At 45.3% G+C, this 24108-nt stretch overlaps 1 protein-coding gene across 1 annotated transcript in view; it reads right to left on the bottom strand.

The window, feature by feature from the left end:
* Window positions 1–21554, bottom strand: part of DNMBP (dynamin binding protein) — a 99848-nt gene extending 78294 nt beyond the window's left edge. The window contains exon 1 of the mRNA XM_077258351.1: window positions 21424–21554. The gene's annotated coding sequence lies outside the window, so the exon portion shown is untranslated. The remainder of the gene's footprint in view (window positions 1–21423) is intronic.
* Window positions 21555–24108: the final 2554 nt, after the last annotated feature.

Consider the following 24108-nt stretch of genomic DNA (forward strand, 5'->3'; position numbering starts at 1 on the left):
GCACATGCTGCAGAAAAAAAAACGAGCAGAAATGTAGCGTTTATTCCGCAGCATGTCAATTCTTTGTGCGGATTCTGCAGCGGTTTACACCGGCTCCATAATAGGAATCCGCAGCTGGAAAACCGCAGGTGGAATCCGCACACAATCTGCAAAAAATAAAATAAAAAATTACAGTTAGTCCACGGTAATTCCGAAGGAATTACCTGCGGAATTACCAAAATCAGTCCAGAAAAATCCGCACCACTTTCCGCAACGTGCGCACATGGCCTAACAGGATTTGGGAATGTTCAGCTTGCAAAAAAGAAGGCTAATATTGCGGTCTACAAATATCTGGAGGGCTGTCACAGTGAGGAGGGATCATCTTTATTCTCATTTGCACATGGAAACATGAGAAGTAATGAGATGAAACTGAAAGGGAGAAGATACAGATTAGATAGTAGAAAATCTTTTTGACAGTGAGGGTGATCAATGAGTGGAACAGGCGGCCATGAGAGGTGGTGAGTTCTCCTTCAATGGAAGTCTTCACACAGAGGCTGGACAGACATCTGTCGGAGATGGTTTAGTGACTCCTGCATTGAGCAGGGGGTTGGACACGATGACTCTGGAGGTCTCTTATAAAGCTAACATTCTATGATTTGCAATCCCAATAGCAGATCAAACTTGGGCATGCAGCGGACATGTGCGCAACCCCATAGACGAACATTGGACTGAAAATTACATTATCAGCACCTGCCCATGGACAGGCCAACAATTAAAAAAAAAAAAAAAAACTAGTGGCCAACCCTGTAAATTATATCCAGAGGTTGAAAATCTGTCTTTATCCAATACTTCCTAACTGCAGACATAATCTAAGTAATTTCCTGTAGGAGCAGAGTCTCTTCCTTGTTCTGATCTAGTTTGTTACAATGTGTCAGTGCAGGTAAAACATCCGAGACACTGGATGTCAATACAGAAAACCCATCTGTGATTCCGGTTGGATTTTCTGCCTGGTTTATCCTTTTTGACAGCAAGCAGAGATCTTAAAAACACTGAGTAACTGAAATACAAAAGTGCACTAGAAAGTGGCAGAAACTTTCTTGATTAACCCAAACCAGCAGCAAAAGTGAAAAGATGACAGTCAGCGCTGTGTTGTGTCTTTACTGAATAAAATGTGCCCGCCAGCGTGGCTGCCGCCCGGTACACCGCTATAATGCTGCCCAGCTTTGTACTGGGGATGAGTAACGTGGAGCGTAAGTGTTATCATGGGTCAGCAAGTCCTGCCGGCCGGTCATGGGACCGGTATTGTTCAGGAATGCCAGGGAGGCTAAAAAGGTTTGTCTTCATGTGACGCCTGTACACAAAGCACAGGAGTGGATGGCACTGCCAGCCCGATACTACAGCAGCCCTCACTGCTGATGCCGGCGGATTCATTCTCGCATTCGAACCATCTCGTGGGCACAATGCACAGTGTGTACTTGGCCCGGGAATCCTGGCAGGTGAACTGGGCCCCTATTATTGGCACATGTGATGTACGATCACCCGCCATCAGATCTGTTACACAGAAGGCCCGGCCTGCCCCACGTGCCACGGCCGGGATCCAGGGCCAAACAGGCAGGGGAGAAGGGCATACACTGTCCTTGGCACAAGCAGACACTCACATCATTTATCTTCAGGTATGCGGAGAATAATAATGGATTTCAGCCCTCGTTTCTATACAGATCACGACGCTTCTGCTTCTACCAACGACAAAGATGCCCATCGGCGTGGCACAGGGGATATATCACTTTGGAAATACCTGAGCTATAGGGGGAGCAGGGGTAACAGTCACACCGAGGCCCTGAGAGCCCCCAAAAGCCCATTGTAGAGATGGAGCAGGCACCGCGCGGGACCCCCTGGAGCAGGCACCGCGCGGGACCCCCTGGAGCAGGCACCGCGCGGGACCCCCTGGAGCAGGCACCGCGCGGGACCCCCTGGAGCAGGCACCGCGCGGGACCCCCTGGAGCAGGCACCGCGCGGGACCCCCTGGAGCAGGCACCGCGCGGGACCCCCTGGAGCAGGCACCGCGCGGGACCCCCTGGAGCAGGCACCGCGCGGGACCCCCTGGCCACAGATTTCGCATTTTGTTAATATTAATCCTACAAAGAGCAATGGAGCAAAACTGCTCTCAATAAACTGTGGTGAGACGAGTATATAAAAAAAAGATACATTTTATTAATAACTCACTCACAAATATAAATACAATAACCACATTAATATACGGTATATGGACAAGTGAGAAAGAGGGGAGGAAAAACAGTTGCAGGCGTCTCCATCTGACTCCCTCAATGCGGCCAGCAAGGGCACATAATATCAATCATTTCATTAGGGCACATAATATAATATCAATCATTTCATTATACTTATACTCTACTCAGAGTCCATAACAATCAATAAAGAGTATCTACCCATAGAATGGTTGGCATAATGGCAAGCAAATGTTGCTGCCTTACCAAGCTATACAGTGCCAATACAGGATGCAGAAAGTTCTTACCCATGTGGGGGGGGGGGGGGGGGGGGGAATTCAGAGGATCAGTACCACATGTAACTGTAGCCCCGACGCGCGTTTCGCGTATTCGGGCTTCTTCGGTGTGACATTCCCTGCACACCAGCCTAATATTACCACACTAGGCCACCAGGGTTAACGCCAACATTGACTTCTTTACTGCCCCCGACCACCAGGGATTTTGGCAATGATCACTTGCAGGGAGAGATAGCAATCGGCTTAAGAATGATGTTGGCTTTAAGGGAACCTATTATTTGATCTGCAGACAGGAGGTTACAGAGAAGAAGGAGCAGATATTCATTAATTATTGGGGGAAAAGTTTCAGTAAAACTTGCATTTTATTCACTGAATCCCTGGTATTTGTATGCAGAGGAGTCCAGTGGGTGGTCCCAGACAGTGATTGACAGTCTTCCCTGTAGGTGCATGCAGATAACTGTCAATCACTAGTAGGACCGCCCACTGGACTCCTATACATGCAATGAATAAAATGCAAGTTTTACAGAATCTTTATTCTGCTCAGTTTCTCCTCTATACCGCGCTGGCCGTAGTTCGGACTCCATGTACATAGTGACAGGTTCCCTTTTAGATTGAGGGCTGCAGCAGAGACAGTAATACATGCAAAGTTCTATATACGTCCTCACTGTGACCTTCTATCTAAATATATTGCTGCCAAGTAACTTTCATTCTGACACAATTAGAGGTGAAGCAGAAGTTCCAGCAGATCTATGGCGTCTAGCTGCAGCAGATCCCCCTTACTGAGGCGTGATTTTTCTTCGTATATGTGGGACACTTGTCTACAAAGCTGAGATTCCTGGCATTTAATAGTTAGTCAATTCTGTATCAAAAATCAGGATTTTACCTGCAAGAGCTTCCCGGTGAGACCAGCTGGGCTGCAGTGTAAAGCATGGGGGACAGTGACAAGTCAGCAGGCCTGCAGTGTAAAGCATGGCGGACAGTGACAAGTCAGCAGGCCTGCAGTGTAAAGCATGGCGGACAGTGACAAGTCAGCAGGCCTGCAGTGTAAAGCATGGGGGACAGTGACAAGTCAGCAGGCCTGCAGTGTAAAGCATGGCGGACAGTGACAAGTCAGCAGGCTGGGTCTGTAGGGAGTGAAGAGCCGGAGTCACTGATCCTAGATGTGCTATACAGCAGCCAACAATAAGAGAAGTATGAAGACTCGGCCGTAATTATATCCTGTGTAAAGCCACAACTGGAAATCCAGGATCAGATTTCACGTCGCCCTTACATTGTATTCACAGGATTCGGCTTTACAGAATCCCTCACACGGTTTTACAGTTTGTCGTCTGCAGCAGAGAGGTTAGGTCGTAACATCTACACAGAATATAGCTAAACAGGCACAGCGCCACGCCAGCAGGTGTGGCGGTGCCTGGTACTGCAGTGACAGTCATGGCTGCCTTTATAGTGGAGCTCTGTAACGATCTAAACAACGTAAGAGATCTAATAATCCTGAATCCTATGTTGTTTTCCTTTTGTTTCTGTGACTCTGAGTTCCTGAGATATGGCCCCTTCTTGCTTGTACATAAATTGGATCTTATTAAACAACTGGGAGTGGTTCTCCACGCCCACTTGGCCAACAAGACTAGATTTATATAAAGAGAAAAAGGGGCCATATCTCAGGAACGGAGAGGCCCAGGAAGAAAAGGGAAACAACGCCGGATTCAGGAGAACAGCGGCATTTACACCGGATAATAAAACTATACATTTATGGCAAGCGGCAGATCTCGTTTAACCCTTTAATGACCAAAACCTAAAAAACCTCATCTCCAGGACAATTTTTTTTCTTTTGCCTCTTTTTAGCAGCCTTAACTTTTAATATTTTTGTAGCTCAATAGAGGGGGGAAAAAAAGGAGGGACATTTTGGGGCTTTTGTGCGCTTGGAACCATCATGAGATCAGCAAACAAAGAATGAGATAATTCGATATGAGGCAACTCCAGATCCATCTACTATGGACGGGGCAGATACGGTACAGGAGCAGAGTAATCACATATCTTGGCCTCCATTAATCAAGACGTCTTTGCCAGTTCTCTGCTTGAAATATTGTAACATTTTTGGAAACAAAACTCGTTTTACGCCAATCTTGAAAAGTTCCTCCAACTTTTGCAAAAGTTTGGCAAAGCTTAGCCGAGTGTGGTCAACAAATCATCAAGACTCGTGTGCAAAGCATCAGCCTTCAGGATTCGTGGCCTTCGAGTTTCCTTTTAGTGCTCATCGGTAGTTTTTTCTGTAATGAAAATACTCAGCTTTTGACCACAAATGATTCCCAACTCATGGTCGAACCTTTAGGTAAATGATGGTAGAAATCTACATTGTTGGTTTGTGCAGCGGCACAACATTTTCTTCCTGCCATCATACATAATTTATGATATATGAGGTATTACCCTAATTCATAAAAATAAAAAACATAAAATATCTACTTTTTTTTTATAAAAAAAAATAAATACATTTAAAAAAAACAATATAAATATAATTTTCAAACACTCATGTCAGATAGTCGATTGCCAGACCATAAAGCCGACTATCTCAGAGACTGACTGATAATAATAAAACAGTAGCTATGTAGATAAGATTACTACCATATAATGTGCCAAGCCTGAGACATTACACAGATCCATCGTCACTAAATGTTAAAGGTTTTAAAGGTTCTAGAAGGATTAGAAAACACGTCAGTTTTCCCCAAAACCAGCGTCACACACACACACACACACACACACACACACACACACACACACACACTGTGTATGGAGTTGCAGCTCATTTAATTAGGGTTGAGCTGCAATACCAGACACAACCAGTGGACATGGGTGGCGCCGATTTGAGAAGATGACAAAAATCTTCCAGACAAATAATCAGCCACCTCCAATACCAAGCATGATGGACTTAAGTAGCTAAACTGACTGGTTCTTACTCCTACAGACAAGGAAAGATCAGCAGCTGCAGTCAAAGCTGGCGCCTCTTATCTGGGATGGGGGGATAGATCAGGGGATATTTAGTGGGAAGAAGACCATGTTCCTACAAAGAGTAAGTTCTGCATTTTTTTTTTCTTTTACAGAAAATCTGCTGCATTTAACTGTCCAAGCAAAGTGGAAGCAATTGTGTGAAATATCCAGCCCGCTACGCATTGAAAGATGCCATTGAACTGTGTATTTTTTGCTGTATTTTTTTCAAAAAACTAATGTAAAATGCAGTTGTGTTTTTAAGTGCAAAATTACAGCTTTTCTGTACTAAAAAAAATGAATTAAAAGCGGATTTAAACTGTAACTAAAAAGCATCAAATAAAAGAGTAAATACGGTACATAAAAGAAAACACAACTGCACTCCATGGACTGGCTGGCGGCTCTCCAATCCAGACAGTGACAGCTACTGTTTCCTACACCATAATCCTGTAGAATGTAAGCCCGCAAGGGCAGGGTCCTCTCCCCTCTGTACCAGTCTGTCATTGTTAGTGATATTTGTATTTTGATGTAACTCCTACTTATGTACAGCACCATGGAATCAATGGTGCTATATAAATAAATAATAATAATAATATTTCTATGCAGCCATCACACTTGGGTCAGGAGAGCTGCAGCCAGTCCAAGCATTGTATTTAAATGGCCAGCTGACTGTGCCCTAAGAGTGTCTCTCTCAGTAATATAGGTTGGATGTGAGGTCTATGTGTAGCCAAGATTCTGAGGTCTTCAGCAGCTAACACATCGGCACAGCTTCTATCCTGCAATTTCCTCTCCTTTTCAATAGCCAGTTTATTTCTGCCCTTCTCTAGATGCTTTCTCCCCTTTCCACTGCGGATTTGTGTACGACACCTTCCTGGCTGCATTCTCTAACACAGAGAAGGGAGTAGGAAAGGAGAGAGCTCAGAACTGAGCAGGAACTCTGAGATTTGTAACATTTTTTGCATGTTACTCACCAAGACTTACAGACACTTTGCAGCAGCAAGATTGTAGAACATTTTTAATGAAGACCAATTAGAAAGTTGCATTTAGGAAGCAAATAAACAAACAAAATAATACATCTGCTTTAAGAAACAGAAAAGAACAAAGATTTCAGCGTCTTTTTGCCCCAATGTCGCTTTCTTCTGTGCTCCCTACTGCCCCCTGCTGGGTAATCCACTATGAATGGATTGGAAGTGACAACTACTGAGACCGTATTCTAGGATCAGAGAAGCCGTTGTCACTTTTCCCATCAATTACCTTCTGCACTGATATGCAAATTGCCACTGCTGGAAAAAAGAGGACTTAACTCTATAGCGCCACCTATTGGAAGTAGTGATCCTACAAGTCACAATCAACCCTTTAACGAGTCGTGCAATATGACTTAGGATAAAAGCCAAATCAGTATCTCAATTCGCAGACACGGTGTTTCGGGCTGTTGGCCCTCGTCAGTGCGAAGCATGAGAACTGATTTGGCTAGGTGAGAGGCTCTGGAGTGGGGTCTAAGGGGTAACGTTTCTCCTTATGGAGAGTGACATACCAGCTGGCTTGTCACTCTCCATAAGGAGAAACGTTACCATTGCAGGGCGAATAAGCCTCCTTACCTTGACAAGCCAGCTGGTATGTCACTCTCCATAAGGAGAAACGTTACCCCTTAGACCACCTTCTGCACTGACAAAGCCAAGGATACACCAGCACTAACTACTATATACTGCCCCCTATGGGTGGGGATATGTATCTGTGCAGGGATTTACATTTTTGGAACGCAGTTGCCCTTTAACAAAAGACTTAAAGGGTTACTCTGTCTACTACATCACGTGACATTACAAAGGACGGCGGTTTGGGAGAAATCTGCAGAGTAACAGATGTTCCCGAGGAAAACACGAGGATACAAAGAAAAACGTACTCATATGGAGCCAGCGATCAGCCGAAGTATTACAGCCCTGCCACAAATATTAGGATTACGCTCCTGAAATAAGCAGTGACTTGGTAATTAACAGGATGTTTATATGATGATAAATTAATTTATTACAATTGTGACGCAAATTAACAAAATTGCTTCATCCTGGAAAGGGCAACGCAGTCCGTGTGTGCGCTAAGCTCATGGACAGTAAACTGCATAAATGGCCATCCCCCATAATCCCTATTAAACCCATAATTAGTCTGAGATCTATGGGGTTAAATCAAGTGCCAGGATTAATAGGTCCAATATTCCGGAATGGCTTGTGCCCATATGCGATCCTCACAACTAATCCAAACATAAAAGTAAGTGCACCCGCAGCGTCGTATTCAGGTGGGAATGCAATGGAAACCATGCGAGAAGTACTAAACAAAGAAAAATAATGAATATGCGAAAACCGCTCGCTCCCTGTGCACAGGCTCAGGTTCTTGAACTTTTTTTAAATGTTTTCAGTCTCTACAAAAGCAGCCAAGTACCGTAGTTTATATAGTACAAGTGAAAAAGAAAAAAAAAAAAAAAAACATGTCGGCGGCAAAAGACTTCACAAAAAGAGATCAGGAAATTACCGGAAAAGAGTAAAAACAAAAATATATTGTACATGGCAAAATACAGAAAAACCTTGGCCGGGTTCACACACATCTAAAAGACAATGTGCAAATACCTCAGAGGGGAATGTGTCATCAGAAAAAGACCCATTGTCTAAATCAAAATTTTATATGAATGTCCTCCTGTACAATGACTGATATCACCTCTATATATAGTAGATAACACAGGATCCACCATTCACAATAGGCGATGTCACAGCTCACCTCCTCCTCCTGTACAATGACTGATATCACCTCTATATACAGTAGATAACACAGGGTCCACCATTTACAATAGGTGATGTCACAGCTCACCTCCTCCTGTACAATGACTGATAACACCTCTATATACAGTAGATAACACAGGATCCACCATTCACAATAGGTGATGTCACAGCTCACCTCCTCCTCCTGTACAATGACTGATAACACCTCTATATAGAGTAGATAACACAGGATCCACCATTCACAATAGGTGATATCACAGCTCACCTCCTCCTCCTGTACAATGACTGACAACACCTCTATATACAGTAGATAACACAGGATCCACCATTCACAATAGGTGATGTCACAGCTCACCTCCTCCTCCTGTACAATGACTGATAACACCTCTATATACAGCAGATAACACAGGATCCACCATTTACAATAGGTGATGTCACAGCTCACCTCCTCCCTTCAGTGACCTCAGATCACAGCAGGTGCCTAGAAAGCCCAGCAGTTAATGTTAGACCCTGTCTAGGGTCCATGTGGTGCTATAAAAGTATCTCTCTAGATGCAGTTACCTGACGCTCAGGCCAAGTCGTTGCCCCCATAATCATAACTTACGTGGGGTTACATGCAGAATTTGTCAGGGACACAATTATCACAATTATCATTGATGCAAGAGTTTTTCCCCCTTACATTGTAGTACAATACCCGCGGAGGTCTCACATCCTCCCATCATCTATTCCTTGTGTGAAATGTCAGGACCTTCTTCCCAGTCCATGAACACCAGAATATGCTGATAATAAAACCCACACGACCTCATAATAACGAACAGTGCGAGAATCCCAGTGACAAAGGCCGATTTATGGCCGCAGCCGTCACTGGCAGCAGTGGGCAGCGCGTCGTACAATGGACCCGTCAATGTCGTAGGAGAGCGGCTTACCATCTACAACGACACTACATATTACAGACAATTCATGAAATTTTAAAGACCCGAAACCTCCTCCTCAACCGGTAATACAATGATGACGTACAGAGGACACGGGGATGTGTCACAGCCGTACAAAACGCCAACTCCAATCGAAAACATTTTTACCATCTGTGATTTTTCTCAACTGACCCTCTTGCTCTTGTCACTGGCGTGCGAGTAAGAGTTGCCAATCTTCCTTTTAAAATGGAGTGGGCTGAGCTGCAATACCAGACAACGCCCATAGTCAAGGGTGGCGCTGTTTAAAAAAAAATAAATAAATAATAATAATAATAATCCCCCTGTAGGGGATTTATTAATCAAACAGATGACTTTTTAGATCAGTTAGGAAAATAACAGTGACCCAAAGGCGTCATCCCACAAAGGACATACGTGGTGTTATTGTGACCACCGCTCCCATATGCAGTAAATGGGCCAGTGATTACACACACATACCACTGATCCAGTCACATAGAAGAGACCGGACCCTGGGGAATAGTTTTTTTTCTAGTTCGTGGTGGGGTTTAATGGACTGGATAGGAGGGTGACCCAAGCAAAATTGTTACACAAGTAGAAAACCACCATACACAGACTAAAGTCAGCAGAATCCGGAGGGATCATCCGGCAGAGTATGGGGGCCTCCCACCCACCTCACATCATCTGTCAGGAGAGAGAATGATTCAGCAGAGTATATGGACCTCCGACCCACCTCACATCATCTGTCGGGGGAGAGAAGGATTCAGCAGTGTATAGGGGCCTACTACCCACCTCATATCATCTGTCAAAGAGAAGAATTAAGCAGTGCATAGTGGCCTCCCACCCACACCACATCATCTGTCAGGGGATAGAAGGATTAAGCAGTGAATGGGGGCTTCCCACCCACCCACCCTACATCATCTGTCGGGATGGGGGCCTCCCACACGCCCACCCCACATCATCTGTCGGGGAGAGAAGGATTCAGCAGTGTATAGGGGCCTCCCACCCACCCCACATCTGTCGGGGAGAGAAGGATTCAGCAGTGTATAGGGGCCTCCCACCCACAGCACATCATCTGTCAGGGGAGAGAAGGATTTAGCTGTGAATGGGGGCCTCCCACACACCCCACATCATCTGTCAGGGGAGAGAAGGAATAAGCAGTGAATGGGGCCTCCCACCCACCGCACATCATCTGTCGGGGGTGAGAAGGAGTCAGCAGTGTATAGGTGAATCCCACCCACCCCACATCATCTGACAAGGGAGAGAATGATTCAGCAGAGTATAGGGGCCTCTGACCCACCCCACATCATCTGTCGGGGGAGAGAAGGATTAAGCAGTGAATGGGGCTTCCCACCCACCCCACATCATCTGTCGGGGGAGATAAGGATTCAACAGTGTATAGGGGCTTCCCACCCACCGCACATCACCTGTCAGGGGAGAGAAGGATTCAGCAGTGTATAGGGGCTTCCCACCCACTGCACATCACCTGTCAGGGGAGAGAAGGATTCAGCAGTGTATAGGGGCTTCCCACCCACCGCACATCACCTGTCAGGGGAGAGAAGGATTCAGCAGTGTATAGGGGCTTCCCACCCACCCCACATCATCTGTCAGGGGAGAGAAGGATTTAGCAGTGTATAGGGGCCTCCCACCCACCCCACATCATCTGTCAGGGGAGAGAAGGATTTAGCAGTTTAAAGGGGTCTCCCACTCACAGCACATCATCTGTTGGGGCAGAGAAGGATTCAGCAATGTATGGGGGCCTTCCCTCTCACACACCCCGCATCATCTGTTGGGAAGGGCGGGGGGAGAAGGATTTAGCAGTGTATAGGGGTCTTCCAACCACCCCACATTATCTATCTGGGAGACAAGGATTTAGCACTGTATGGGGGCCTCCCATCATCTGTCGGAGGGGAGGATTCAGCAGTGTATAGGGGCCTCCCACCCACCTCACATCTGTTGGGGGAAGAGAAGGATTCAGCAGTGTATAGGAGTCTTCCACCCACCCCACATCATCCGTCAGGGGAGAGAAGGATCCAGCCGATACTTTTGTTCTCTGGGAGATAAGCTCCCGCCACAGGAGCCCGGCAGAGTGTTTCTCATACACAACACAGGGGCTCTGAGCAGTGCTGACTGTTCCTGTGTATGGGGGTCTCGGAAGAAACAGCTGATTAAATTCTGGGGTTAAAGGAATATTGCTCAATAATCCAAATGATGCAACGTGGGAAATACGTAATAAACCGATTCACAGGTGTAACTAGAATTGTGACAGATAACACCAGATAATTAGACATATTTGCATAATAATCAATGACTAAGGTGAAAATCTACTGGTGCAGCCGCCCAACAAGTCAGTGCGGCCGTCCTCGAGAACTATCAGGCTGCAGTCACACTAGCAGTATTTGGTCAGTATTTTACATCAGTATTTGTAAGCCAAAACCAGGAGTGGGTGATAAATGCAGAAGTGGTGCATATGTTTCTATTATACTTTTCCTCTATTTGTTCCACTCCTGGTTTTGGCTTACAAATACTGATGTAAAATACTGACCAAATACTGCTAGTGTGACGGCAGCCTCATAGGAACAGATCCAGACTCCCGAGATGGATCTTATTATACAAGGCTAGAACTGCAGGTAAACAATGAAGCCAATTCTCTCCAAAAGCCATAAAGAAATAGAAAAAACAAAACATGATTTCCTCGTCCTTACCTCTGATCCCTGTATCACTAGGCTCCATTACAGTTTATGGCCTTAAAGGGACGGTCTCCTAAAGACAAACACTTTGTATATTGTTCCCCATTATGACATAAGGAAGTCACCCCATAAGCATACTGGATATCCCAGAACTTGATTCTCCATTCTGAGGCCATTTTATGTCCTTCCTACACATTAAAAAAAAAAACAGCTAGGAGGTATGCAAAGCACCATGAACGGTTGGGCGAGAGGGGCTGGCAGTGCATGTCAGCAACTTGGAGGGGCACGGGAGTGGCAGAATAAGTCATAGCATTTTTCTGTTTGACATCTACAAAAAGTCTTGACAATTGTTGTTCTGCGATTCCACATAATTTATTATTGGATAAGGGACTTGTTAGATTGGTCCTTCACTAATAAAGTGTCCTCCTCCTATGACCCTCAGCAATCACTTGGAATCTGTTGGGAACCCTGGCTGTAAGTGTTCAGTTTTCCTGTAGTGCCCCCACAGGGGAAGTGAAGCATTACACAGTGCCTAATCTAATCAATGACATTTGTGTAATACAGGACAGGTCGGGTCCTCCAGAGCGAGAAAAGCTCTATACAACGGTTCTCCAAAAAGGCCAAGAGATGAGGATCCCAAAGAGAGGACCCCCATATATTAATAGGAAGTATGAGAAGATGGCTTCCTAACCTGGACTGAAAACAATGACGCAGCCATTCTCCAGCCCTCCTGGAAGGAGGCAGATTATCGTGCAGATGGGATCAGACATGTGCCGGTCTATTTTAATACACAAGTCGAGGTGAGCGGCGAGGAGCAAGCGCTGAAGCACCGAGACGGCTTAGTACCTTCTCCAGGGGAGGCCGAAGAAACCTGAACGGTCATCCGATTATGAAATATGTCACTGTCGATCATCATTACAGTTCCTAGAGTCACAAGGATGGGACCCGTGCTGCAGAAAATCCCCGGTGGCCATAATCCCGGGAGCATTAACTCTAGTAAATCCTCCCATCAGTTCTAGTAAAACAATCAACCAACTCCCATAACACAAGGATGTGTCCGTCCTCCATGATGGCTGGATGACCATCAATAGTAGAGAGATCGGCCGGGATGCGCGATATTAGAAGGACCAGTTGGGGTCCAGTGTTCCCAGTATGAATGGTAAAATAGAGCAATGGTCACATGTGGTCACGACCACCCCCACGGGCGCACATCCTGCACTATAGGACAATGGTTGGACCCCACTTATAAAAAAAAAAAAATGTTGCTAATGGTCAAAACTCTCCCAAAGTCCCATACCCAGGATAAGCAGAAAAGGGTTTGCAGCCATCGAGATTTTTTTTTTCCTGTAGAATACGGGCAAGAACGAGAAAAGGTCATAAATGTCAAGTGCTAAAATTTGCAATAAAGCAGCTTCATGGAAGGGTGAAAGAAAAAAAAAAAGACTTACAATGATTTTAAAATCAAAATTCCTCTTTAGGTTATGTTCACACTGATGTTTTTCAGCAAAAACTCTCCAAAAATACTCAAACAGCTTAAAAAAAACTCTTGGAAATTTCTTTTTCTTCATTTCTATGGCAAATCTTCTTTGCTGTTCATGTGAGGAGTTTTTGGAGCTTTTTCCCCCCCTTTGAAGAGGTTTTGATAAATTCTTGGTGAAAAAGAAAATGGTTGATCATGAAGGAGTCAGCTCCACACTAAGCAAATGGTTGTTAAAAAAAATAAATAAATAATAAATCTGGGAACAACTTTTCTAAAGCTTCCCCCAAAGAGGAAAGATTACTAAAACAGTTTCTGCCTGAAAACTCATGGTTTTTGAACACTTGAAAAAAAAAAACCCTCAGTGTGAATATAGCCTTATAACACATTGACAAAGGACTGATACACTGTGGATTTTTCACAATGGAATATCCACGGTGGCAATGGTTGTAGATTTCCTGGAGGAAACGCCACGGACTTGTACTGCAAAGTGTGAAATCTGCAGAAACAACTCCAACCAGCGGTCAGTATCTTTGGCCGATTTTCTCTGTATTGATGAGATGGAAATCATATTCACTTTGCTTGAAATGTAACAGGGAGCAAATTTTCCATATGCAAATCAGTTGCAGAAAATCCACTGTGTGTACAGAGATACAATACTTCTCCAGTAAAAAAATCTGAGACATAAACTAGCTGGTGGTCTATGTGCTGACACCTCCATGGGCACCAGTCCTGTGGGGGGCCGCCAGTTCCTCAATGCTCACAGGTATAAACATTCCAGCAAATAAATAAAAAAAAGGTTATCAGTGGCGCTTCACCTGGTGTGAACAGGACATGTGCTGCCAATAACATGAAACAGTATCGGGACAGTACTAAGTACCCATCACAATTTCTAAATAACCTCCATTACTATTTGTTGCTGCCAAGTGTAACTCCTTTATCTAGCTGAGTGCTCTGAAAAAATGTAACAAATTCATCAGAGCTCCTTGTTCTGAAGGCTCTCCCCACTGTTTCAACTCCATATCGTTAATTGTAGAGATCTGTACTCATTTTCCCTCTGTTGAGAGGGGAGAAAGCATGTATAGTCTCAAGAAACAGGCTATACGTGCTCACGATCAGGAATTGCTGCGGTTTTGACGCTAGGAACTTATGCAGCGTCAAAACCGAAGTGGCCAGATGTAACAGCATAGTGGATGGGATTTCTAGAAATCCCATCTCCATTATGCATCCACAGTCATCTGCATATCACCCATGAACACTGACATGCGGCATGTCTTTCAAGACGGCATGGCAATCTCTCTTACGGAGACGCTAGTCTCCGCTACAGAAATTAAATCAATAGAATGTATTGAACGCGGTAAATCCATATTGTTCAGTGAACACATGTAGATAAAACGCAGCGAACATATGCTGCATCCAAAGCGCTGCTACTTACAGATCGTGGGCCCCCGACCTAAGGAGCAAAGCACACGGAGGAAATAAGAGCAGAATAGACTAGAAGCAGTGCTGATATGAACTAATGGAAGACAGCAGTACCCTGCACACACACTGGCCTCTCATCCAGCCTGTATTACTGGGAGAGACACTCCCACAAGAGAAAGCTGCAACTTGGATCAGGCTTTCAAAATGCAAATCAGGAATGGGAAAATAAAACGAAAAAATGAAGGCTACAGACCAAAACTTAGTGAAATTAATTAAAGAGAAACTGTCAGCATAGAATGATTGTTCAAACCAAGTACATGTGCTCGGTGCACCTTTGGTGTGACCAAATCTTTAAGTCCACCTTCCCACCTGCTTGTTTTTTCTTTATCGCCACTCTCTTGATTGACAGCTCTGGCTTTATAGAACCAAAGGAGGGCAGAGATAGATGGAAAATAATTAAGTGGGAATGTGCACTTAAATATTTGGCTACACTGCTGGTTTATATTAAAGGGATTGTCTCAATGCCGGTCTTCAGGAGCACACTGCTCCCCAGCCTCTCAGCTTCCTGCTTGCAAAGAGGTGTGCAGCCCCCCAGGTAACCGGTTTCTGCAGTGATGTTGCTTTTCCTTCGGGGAAGGTGATGTCATGCTCGGACGCAATGGAGTTCTCTTCACCAGGTAAGGCACACACATGCAACACATTCTGAATCCAGGCCAGGAGGGGGAGCTCAATACCCAGATTCAGGGGAGCTTCCCTAGGATACATGTATCCTGACCTGGAGGAGGAGTTAGGCTAGTTGGACCGAGACTGAAGTGGAAGGACGTCTGGAGCAGACGTGAGAGGCCTGGCAGCCACGAGGGAGCTGCAGCCTCTGGGAAAGGAGAAACAACCTGGAGGGTTGGATGTGGAGGAGCCGGAAGGGAAGGAGCAAAGGAGAGGAACAGGGCTCAGAGTGGAACTGTGACCGGGCACCCTCAGAGCCATAGCGCAGAAGCCGGGTACGGGGAGCCCGAGGCCTTAGTGGAACTGTACGACACTTGGCAGAACCGGAGGGCATAAGATCAAACAGACATTGCCCACACCACACCTGAGGAGCCTGGGGCAGGATAGAGTCCCTGTAAAACGGCTCAAGCTGCCCGTCATGCAGGTACCTGTCTCAGGACAGGGGGGATAGAGGACTCTGCAGGAAGCTTCAGACAGCAGGGACTTCACATACAGCAAGCGCTAGATGGAAAGGCTCACGGACCTCTACTGGAACAAGGGAACCCTCCATTGCCTCTGAACGGGCCAGACCACCATCATCCGTGCATGGTACTCTGGACTGTGGCCTGCCAACTACAGTAAACCAGGTAAAGACTTACAGCTTGTCTCCTCCATCATTTTGGCCACACACCTTAGGACCCCTGGGGACCCCGCTTCACCTGGAGGAAGTGTAACGCCCTGCTGCCACAACATCCTCCAGGGGACCCCTTCAACGCAGCGTCGGTCTCACTACTGACCGAACACCACAGGTGGCGTCACAACAGACTCAAACATTTTCCCCTTTAAAGACCGTTCCCCTTTAACGTTGAGCCCCAGGGCCACGGACCGGGTCGCAGCCACTGTGACATCCCCCTTTGAGACCGGACCTGGTACCGAGTACCCCACTGCCCAGGCTGGGCGACAACTTGATGTTCATGATGACTGACAGTTTGGCCCAGTGGCAGGGTTGCAGCTGTCTGATGCGGCAAGCAGAGGCAGCTCGGATTCTACAGCATCGAGGGATCCAGCGATGCAGCCAGCTACACAGACAACAGCTTGCATGGGAGATGGACTGCATATGAGGCCGGTCACCTAGGCTATGAGCACTAAATAATATTTAAAATTGGATCATTCTTGAAAACGGAGAAGAGATTTAATCAGCAAAATGCAAAGTTGCTCGTTTTTCCCAGAACTTTGCAATTTTAACATTTCTGATTTTGAGACAGTAATGGTTTATTAGGCTGTGGCTACATATGATGGTTCGTGCAGCTTTTTCTGTGCAGAAAATAAATTGGGGTTTTTGTAATGTGACGTCCAAATCACACAGATCCATCAGAGGGGCCGTCTCACGGGTTATCACTGTCCGTATGCCATATTGGGGGGCTTCACATGAGCTGTAATTTACATCACTGGCAAATCTGCTGCAAAATCCAGACATCTTTGAGGCTGATTTGCTTTGGAAAAAAAGTCACAAAATTACTAAGAGTGAAATCTGCACAAAACTCCAAACTGAAAACATTTGCTGCTGATTTGTCAGCGGTGTAAAGTTACAGCCCCTGTGATCCACCCTAAGGAATCGCATATTTTTAGGGTTTGCATGCCGCATGCTCTGTCCTTTCGTGGTTTTGTCTCAACCTCCCTCCCAAGAAGCTCCATATGACGCCGAGATCAGGGATTTATTCCAGGGATCGCTGTTCCCCACGAATAAGTAGAAACATAACGAGAACTATGCATCTCTGGACTTCAGACTGATACATTGTATCCACTGATACATTGTTTTAAAAGATGGACGAAAATATTTGTGCAGCTATTGTCTACACTACTGTATCAAACCTTCCCCTTTTAAAGGGATTGTTCACTACTAGGACAACCCCTTCTTAAAGGCACCCATTCAAAACAAAATCATTGTGTACTTCTTTTCTGGACCGGCGCTGTGTCTACCAATGTTCATTATGTTACATGAGCACAGCTGTGGCTACTGATGGGCTGCAGCGCTTACACTTCCCTCCATCCAGGTGATAGGCTGCAGCGTTCATGTGACATAATATAATGCAGATACAATGCCAAGGTGAGTATATAGTGTTTTTAGTTTACACGGGGCTCTGGGGCCGCTAAAGTGGTGGCCAACCCCTTTAATTAAAGAAAATAAAGTGAGCACTTAAGCTGTTGCTCTCTGTTATCAAGTTCTCATTTAAGAACATACTACTCTATGGGTCGCTCCTGTCCTGCTTTTTGTGTGCGATAACATTGGTTTAAGTATAAAAAATAAGCCCCCATAGATGTCCATATCCTGCAAGGCACATGATGTAACAAGTCACAGGATGAAACTTTGATTCTCTAGGAAACAACATTTTGCAACCTAAGAGGAAAGTCATATTGACGGTGACGTATTCTTGAGCTACAACCGAGAACTAGAAGTGGTGACCGGTCCCAGGCGGCTCCGGTACGACGCCATCTCCTTGTCGTACGATCTGACTACTTGTGCGTTGCGACTATCGGTCGGTGACATCCTGCAGCTTTCCAACAACAGATCACGACCTTCTGCCATTCAGCAGGGAAAATTTATCAATTCAGTCGCTCTGGATCAGGCTGAACGCCATATTTATCAGGCCTGACACTTGCAAAGCGTGAGAAATCTGGGGACATGGCTTCCAAAATAGAAAGACGCCATTTGTTGTGAATAGGTAACCTGTCAATCTGGGAACACAAGGAGGCAAAGAGCTGGACGCGCTGCATCTAAGCTGCGCAGTGGGGTGGTATTCAGCTGGACCACTGCATCTAACGTCTAAGGCTGGTTTCACACTTGCGTTTTTGTCTGCATGCGTTTTTTTTTAAAAACGCATGTGTGAAAAACGCATGTAAACGCGGTAAAACGCATGCGTTTTTTAGACGCATGCGTTTTTATAGAAAAACACAAGAAAACACAAGAAAACACAAGAAAAAACAAGAAAACCCTAACCCTACCCCTACCCCTAACCCTAACCCTAAACGTGACTGAAATACGTGGCACTGAAATACGTGCAACTGAAATACGTGGTACTTAAATACGTGGCACTCAAATACGTGGCACTTAAATACGTGGCATGTGGCACTTAAATATGTGCCACGTGGCACTTAAATACGTGGCACGTGGCACTTAAATACGTGGCACGTGGCACTTAAATACGTGGCATGTGGCACTTAAATACGTGGCACGTGGCACTTAAATACGTGGCACGTGGCACTTAAATACGTGGCACGTGGCACTTAAATACGTGGCACGTGGCACTTAAATACGTGGCACGTGGCACTTAAATACGTGGCACGTGGCATACGTGGCACTGAAATACGTGATACGTGGCACTTAAATATGTGGCACTTAAATACGTGGCACGTGGCATACGTGGCACTGAAATACGTGGCACATGGCACTTTAATACGTGGCACGTGGCACTTAAATATGTGGCACGTGGCACTTAAATACGTGGCACGTGGCATACGTGGCACTGAAATACGTGATACGTGTCACTTAAATACGTGGCAATATGACTGTCAGAAAATGTTCATTAAACGGTTAGGGGTGAGGTTAGGGGTAGAGTTAGGGTTAGGGTTTGGATCCCTTTATCACCTTGATGGTGGTGGGTGGCTTTTCAGTGTGTTTTCTGGTTTTTTTCTATAAAAACGCATGCGTTTTTAGCGCAAACAAACGCATGTGCTTAAAAACGCATGCGTTTACATAGACAGCAATGCATTTTTTTGCCGCGAAAAAACGCATGCGTTTTTTCGCGGCAAAAAAACGCGCAAGAAAATACTGCAGGTAGCATTTTTGAAAATGAACGCATGCAGACAAAAAACGCATGCGTTTAAAAACGCGACCAAACGCATGTGCAAAAAACGCATGCGTTTTCAATGTTAAATATAGGGAAAAAAACGCATGCTTTTTTGTGCAAAAAACGCTGCAGACAAAAACGCAAGTGTGAAACCAGCCTAAGTACCTAGACCCCAAAAGGTAGAAGGCCGGATGAAAAATCATCCAGTAAAAAATAAGAATGAGTTTTCATCCGCATTGTCACCCATGTGTCCATTTTTTACATCTGTATGGCATCCAGTTTTATACATCAAGAATTAAAAAAAACTATACAAAAGTAAAAAAAACAAAAACAAACTCATCCGAAAAATGTTCAAAGTTGTGCATACGGCATCTTTTCCCCCATGCGCCACCTTGTCCCCACATGCGCCACCTTGTCCCCACATGCGCCACCTTGTCCCCACATGCGCCACCTTGTCCCCACGAGACCCCTTTTCCCCACATGCGCCACCTTTTCCCCACATGCGCCACCTTTTCCCCATGTGGACCATCAGTCCATATATACCACGCTCATATGAACTGCCCCATCCACTTGCGTTGGCCTGCATGCCGGTGTGCGTCCTTTTCGGCACACTGACAACATACGGACCGAATATACGCTTTTCTGAATGATCCCCAATACTGGAGTCTCATTCTATGGTATATGGGCCTCTCAGTAGCAGCGGCCACATATTAATGATAGCTCTGCTTTGGTCAATGCGTTTGTGGCAATCACACAATTTTGGTGCTGGGGATTGAAATGCGTCGAAGCCTAATGCGGACAAGAAATCAAAAATAAGAATAGTAAAAATAATGAATATTATAGTAGAAGTAAGGAATATAGAAGAGAGAGATAATTTCTGTGTCATTGATCCACACACAGATCAGTATTGGGGATCATTCACACGTACAAGAAAAACGGGCCGGTTATTCTGAGGGTCATCAGTGAAGAAATTAAAAAAAAAGTTTCTCCACTTTCTTCTTTCTGACAGTCCCTGATGTCATCCGAGTGCAGTCCAATATTTTTCACGGCCCCATTGATTTGTCAATTTTGATCCAATCCTTGAATCCAAATTGGACACATCTCTGCAATTTTCCGTGGACCACTCAGTTCACAAAACAAACAAAACACAGTCATGTGAAAGGCCCCATAAAATATCATAGGTGCGAGCGCTAACTGTGAAAACAATGGATGGGACTCGTACGTGAAAATCAGACATATGAATGAGCCTTAAAAACAGATCCGCGAGACCCAGAGAACATCCTATTAGCTGTTTTACAGATCATTCTAGGACATTGAAAAAAATTGTGAGAAATAAAAGACATTCATTTTACAACATTTTATCCATCCGCGTTTCATCCGTTTTAATTGATCCATCGTCAAAAATCAACGGAGAAATAAAAGTTCAGAAAGTTTCCCTCTTAAACATTTTAAAAATGGATGAGAAATAAAAGTGCAAAAGGGACGACACAGGAGAGGAAAATGGTTCATGTTACACTGCTGTAAAAAAGGAAACAGGTGTGTGAATGGAGCCCAAGAGTGATAGTAATAAGTAATAAGATAGTAGTGAGGAGGCTGAAAATGAGAATAGGAATAATGATAATAGTGACAGTAACAGAAAGGCGTACAATTAAAAAAAAAAAACATTGTGGTACCGTGCTAGCCAGAAAAGTCTATGGAAATACACAGAGTATTTAGGAGGTAAAACCATCCATAAGAGAATAATAATAATAATAATATTAGTTAGATATATTGGCACTATACAGTGTCCCACCTCTCCTGGCTGGGGGATATTACACCTTATAATCACCAGTCACTGCCATCTCTAGGATACAAATGTAGCAGAGCTGAGATGGCTCATTTGAGAGTCTTTTTTGTGTTTTTACATAGGACTGCAGATAGTCACACAACACTGCGGCTGTGGAAAATCTGACAATTCCAAGTATTACATGGCACACTGAGCTCTGCTGCATCTGTAGCTGCTGGCACACTGGCAGCCTGCGCCTCCTCCACCTTGCAGAGAAGTTGCCCGGTCTTCCTCCTCCTCCCGGCCCCCAGCTCCTTCTCCCCTCTCTGGCCTTTCTGGGGGGTCTCCCTACCTGCTCCCCGCCGTCAGCACGTCTTCCCCGGGCAGCCTGTCACTTTCTTCCCTTAGTGGAGGCTCCAACAAGTGAGTCTGGCCAGAATGAGCCCCGCCCGGAGCGAGTCATGAGACTGCCCCCCGCCCACAAGGCCCGGGATCCTCCGCCCCCCCTGCCCGGGATCCTCCGCCCCCCCTGCCCGGGATCCTCCGCCCCCCCTGCCCGGGATCCTCCGCCCCCCATCCGCCTGCTCCAGATCTGTCCTCACACCCGTCCACAAATTCCTGGACAGTCCGGAAAATTTGGAAATTTAAAATATATATTATATAGATAGATATAGATATATATAAAGATAAATATATATATATAGAGATATAGATATACATAGATAAATATATATAGCCGGGTATAATAAAAAAGCACTGCTGCTGCAGAACTTCTTAACTAAGTGGTTTTTTTTTGTTTGTTTCTTTTTTTACAAATTTGCAGTCCATTTTCTAGATATGAGTGAATCCATTCGCAGGATCCTGGTCCAGTGGCCACATTGGTAGTCCGTGACCGCTAATATCCGTGGTCCCGCTTCTGATTTGTAGGCTCGGCGCAATGTTATGTACAATTATTAGTCGCTCATCTCTAAGGCTATGTGCACACGTTGCAGATTTCCTGTAGATCTGCAGCTTTTTTTCCGCGCAGAAACGCTGCAGATCTGCAAGTGATTTACGGTACAATGTAAATCAATGGTAAAAAAAAAAAAAAATGCTGTGCTAACGGTGCGGAAAAATCTGCACGGAAAACGCAGCAGATTCAAAAAAGGAGCATGTCACTACTTTGTGCAGAACTGCTGCGTTTCTGCACCAATTCCATAATAGAAATCCGCAGTGGGAAGAAATCCGCACAAAAATCTGCAACGTGTGCACAGACCAAAAAAAAAGGAGCAGATTCTGGCCTGCGTTTTCTGCAAAGAAATGCAAAATCTGCACAGAAAATTCCACAGTCAAATCTGCAACGTGTGCATGTAGTCTAACAGCTTCTGCAGAACCTCTTTTTGTAAGTAGGAGGCTTTCTAACAAATAATGATATTGAAGGAATCTTCCTTAAAAAAAAAGATGTTCTGCAGCAGCTACAGTCTACATGAAACAGTGCACTGCCCCAGCAGATGCCAAAGGTCAAGGGGTGTCTTCATGTTTATGGATGGGCCAGCAAGGAATAACTAATTTTCCCCCATACACCTGCCGTAGGCCAGTCTCACACATCAAGATAATTCTGGTACCGGAAAAATCGGTACCGGAGTTACCCGTGTCCGTGTGCTCACATGGCACATCAGTGTGGCACACGTGCAGCAGCCGTGTGCCGACTGAGGACCACATGGACCGTGCAGGAGACAGCGCTACAGGGTGGTGGTCGCAGCTTATAGGCTGGGTGAGTATTTTAATGCAAGCGGACGGGCGCACAGGGGGTGGGAGGCGGGAGGTGACCAGGAACATTATTTTAAACACAAAAATAATTAAAAAAACCTTGATTTTTCATTCCTTCTCTCCAGCGAACGCTGCTGGGGAGAAGGAATGAATGCCGGCTTCAGCACCAAACGCAGGAGACAGCGCTTAACTTTAGCGCTGTTTCTCCTGCGGCGGTACGCGCACACGGAGGAGTGTGCCCCGTTTTTGGCCTATAAGCTGCGACCACCACCCTCAGGGGCCTATGTACAGCATTCTGTAATGCTGCCTGCAGATAAGCCCCTAATGGCAGTGGCCGCAGCTTATATGCGAAAAATTAGGTGACAGATTCCCTTTAGGCTATGTTCACATGCGGATTTTGCTGCGGATCCGCAGCGTTTCTGCAGCTGCGGGTCCGCAGCAGTTTCCCATGCGTTTACAGTACAATGTAAACCTATGGAAAACGCAATCCGCTGTGCACATGCGGAAAAAAACGCGCGGAAACGCAGCGGTTTACATTCCGCAGCATGTCAATTCTTTGTGCGGATTAGGCAACGGTTTACACCTGCTCCATAATAGAAAAACGCAGGTGTAAAACCGCAGGTGGAATCTGCACAAAATCCGCAGTAATTCCGCAGGAAATCCGCAGGTAAAACGCAGATTTTCACAAATCCGCTGCGGAAAAATCCGCAGACCTCAAAAAGACGTGTGCACATACCCTTAAGATCCAAAATTCCTGATTCTTGTTTCACTAGACATTTGGACAGCCATCGTTTATATTTGACTATTGGATTGTCTAAAATTAGAGGAAATGGGATTTTATTGAAGAACAGCGCCACTTGTATCCAGGGGCGGTGCCAAGTATTGCAGCTCATTCACTTCAACATCAAGTGGATGCTGTATAAATGCCATTATCTAGATATATCTGCTACGGCACAGTGGCTTCACCTGTCAATGTCCACAAGGAGAAATGTTACCCCTTGGATCCCGGTCAAACACCTCTCACCCACCGAATCCAGATCTCAAACTTTGCACAGACAAGGGGCAGGGCCCCGAAACACAGTGTCAGCAAACTGAGATTCTGGTTTTGACTTTTCACATAAGTCAAGTGTCAAGGCTCGTTAAAGGGTCAACATTGACTTTTAGGATTGCTGCTTCCAATAGGTGGCGCTAGAGTACTAGTCCTCTTCTTTTCTGAAGAGACAATTTGCATATTTCCCAGAAGAGCATTGCGAGGCTTAACCCCTTAATCCCATATGACGTACTATCC

Source organism: Ranitomeya variabilis, chromosome 4, assembly GCF_051348905.1.
Source record: "Ranitomeya variabilis isolate aRanVar5 chromosome 4, aRanVar5.hap1, whole genome shotgun sequence".
NCBI classification, from domain to species: domain Eukaryota; kingdom Metazoa; phylum Chordata; class Amphibia; order Anura; family Dendrobatidae; genus Ranitomeya; species Ranitomeya variabilis.